The sequence below is a fragment of the Leopardus geoffroyi genome, chromosome C1 (assembly GCF_018350155.1).
Source record: "Leopardus geoffroyi isolate Oge1 chromosome C1, O.geoffroyi_Oge1_pat1.0, whole genome shotgun sequence".
Classification (NCBI taxonomy): Eukaryota; Metazoa; Chordata; class Mammalia; order Carnivora; family Felidae; genus Leopardus; species Leopardus geoffroyi.
The window spans coordinates 202,873,872-202,876,858 of record NC_059328.1 but is presented as its reverse complement, the minus strand read 5'-3'; positions in this window follow the sequence as shown (position 1 = coordinate 202,876,858).

The following is a 2,987-nucleotide window of genomic DNA, read 5'->3' as shown; positions in this document are numbered from 1 at the left end:
CCTTCACCATATAAGGGAAGATAGGGCCCCAGAGAGAGTGAGAATGGGTGAGGGGGTGGGGACGCAGGTGCCCGCCAGGGACGCTGGTCCCTGGGAGCCAGCGGAGCCAGCGCCAGCGCCAGCCTGACAGCAGGAGCCAATGTGCCCCACCCCTGACACCCAGTGAGCACACTCCCAGGGATAGGGTACGTTTCTGCCCAAGGCCCAGGCCTTCACTGCAGGTGGACAGCACCAGCCAGGAAAGGCAGGGGAGCCTGGACCCTTCCTCCTACCAACCCAGACGACGAGGCTCAGCTGTCCTCCCTCCTTCCCCGGGAGAATGGCTCACAGGGCAGGGGGACGGCGGGGGTGGGCGTGGGGGGTGGGGTTCACCCTTGCGGCCCCTCCTGGACAGATGGGCACCCTGGCACCCCTAGAGGTCTCTTTCACTGGGCATGACACTTGCTTAGAGGGGGCACAGGTGCTCTCCCTATCTGCCCCCCCCCCCACCCGCCCTGTTTCAAGGGCACTGGCCGCACCTGGACTTTTTATTAGCTGCCATAAACCAGTGCCTTTGGACTCTGCTTTGCCACTTCCTCCCAGATGCCAAAGGCTTCGATTTCCGACCCCTGATCCTAGGGGGCCCATCTCCTTGAGGACTGGAAAGAAGCACCGTCCTTTCGGTTGTGGGTCTTGCTCTGAAGTTGGCTTTGCCTGCAAACTCAGCACCTCGGGCGGCTGCACCCGAGCCTCCCGCCCCTGCGGAAACTCTCCGGCCTTCTGAACCTGGTCCTCTGGAGGGCGAGATGAAGCCGGCTGGGTGAGGGCGGCCCCTCCTCCTGACCACACCTTCCCAGGAGTCCTGGAGACCCGCTGTCTGTGTGTGTGCACGCACATGAGCACGTGTGAGCATGCTCGTGCCCAGTCTGGGAAAAGGAGTAAAGACACGGCAGGTTCTACTTTGGTTTTTTATTTATATATATTTTTAATCTTTTTGGGGGGTTACTTTGTCTTTAAAGAACATCTTTTGTGCCTAAAAAGGAGTCTGTGTTCATTCAGTTGTACAGACGAGCGAGAAGGGAAGAAAAAACTCGTTTATAATTTCACTACAGAAATAATCTACAAATAAATCAGTTAGTGATTTATTTTGAAGTAGGTCTTTCATTTTTCAGTACATATGTTGTGTATGTACACTCTATGTATATAATATCTACATGTATCTATTTTTCCATCTATCCTTACTGTGACAGGTTATGTGTCATTTTATGACTGTATGTGTGTATACATATATATATATATATATAATTTTTTAATGTTTATTTCTTGAGAGAGAGAGAGTGGGGGAGAGGCAGAGAGAGAGGGAGACACAGAATCCGAAGCAGGCTCAAGGCTCGGAACTGTCAGCACAGAACCTGACGCAGGGCTCGAACCCATAAACCGTGAGATAGTGAACTGAGCCAAAGTTGGACGCTTAACTGACTTGACTGAGCCATCCAGGCCCCCCATGACTGCATTTGAATCGTCTCAGGGCAATCCACGAAGTAGATAGCATAGTTTATATAAGTGATAGTTCTTTGTTGGACTTCCAAATTACATCCATTTATTTTATACTACAAAGAATGCTGTGGTGAGTATCTTTACCATTCGATTATATCCCTTATTCTTTCTTTCTTAAAACTGGGACTGCTGGATTGAAGATGAGAACAGGCAAATCGGCCTCCAGAAAAGTCCCATTAATTCCTAGTACCACCTGCAGCACAGAAGAATGTCTGTTCCTCCACGTCCTCTCCAGCACTGGGCTCCGGCTTTTTAAGAAAATCTCTCGTCGGTCTGATTGCCAAAAAGAAAAATCATTGTATGCGTTGATTTATGTTATTTTGATTACCAGTGAAATAGACCACTTAAAAATATACCTATTGGCTATGTCTTCTTTTGCGAATTTTTTATTAATTTGTTGAGTTCGTTGTTTACATGTATGATGTATTAAGTTTGGTAACCTGCCTGTCATTAATGCTGTATTTTTCTCCAGTTTGCTTCTTGCCTTTTAATTTAACCTCGAGATTTTGGGAAGAATATATGTTTTGTTTGTTTGTTTGTTTCTTAATTTTAATTCCAGTGTGGTTAACATACAGTGTTATATTAGTTTCAAGTGTATAATATAGTGATTCAACAATTCTATACCCTCCTTGGTGCTCACCAAGGATAAGGATAAGTGGATAAGTGGATTCTTACTCCCCTTCACCAATTTCACCCATCGACCCACCCACCTCTCCTCTGGTAATCATCAGTTTCTTCTCTATAGGTGAGAGTCTGTTTCTTGGTTTGTCTCCTTTTTTCTTCCTTTTGTTCATTTGTTTTGTTTCTTAAATTCTACGTGTGAGTGAAATCATGGTATTTGTCTTTCTCTGATTGGCTTGCTTCACATTTGTACTTCCTAGCTCCATCCAAGTGGTTGCATATGGCAAGATTTCATTCTTTTTATGGCTGAATAGTATTCCATTGTATAGATATACCACATCTTCTTTACCCATTCATCTATCGATGGACACTTAGGTTGCTTCCATAATTTGGCTATTGTAAGTAATGCTGCAATAAACATAGGGATCCCTTTGAATTAGTGTTTTCATATTCTTTGGGTAAATACCCAGCAGTGTGATTATTGGATCATAGGGTAGTTCAATGTTTAATTTTTTGAGGAACCTCCATACTGTTTTCCACAATGGCTATACCAGTTTGCATTCCCGCCAACAATGCACGAGGGTTCCTATTGGGAGAACATATGTTGTTTTTTTTTTTAATTAAAAAAAATTTTTTTTAATTTATTTTTGAGAGAGAGAGAGAAACTGAGCATGAGCGGGGGTGGGGCAGAGAAAGAGAGAGACAGAGAATTGAAAACAGGCTCCAGGCTCTGAGCTGTCAGCACAGAGCCTGTTGCGGAGCTCGAACTCATGAGCTGTGAGATCGTGACCTGAGCCGAAGTCGGATGCTTAACAGACTGAGTCACCCAG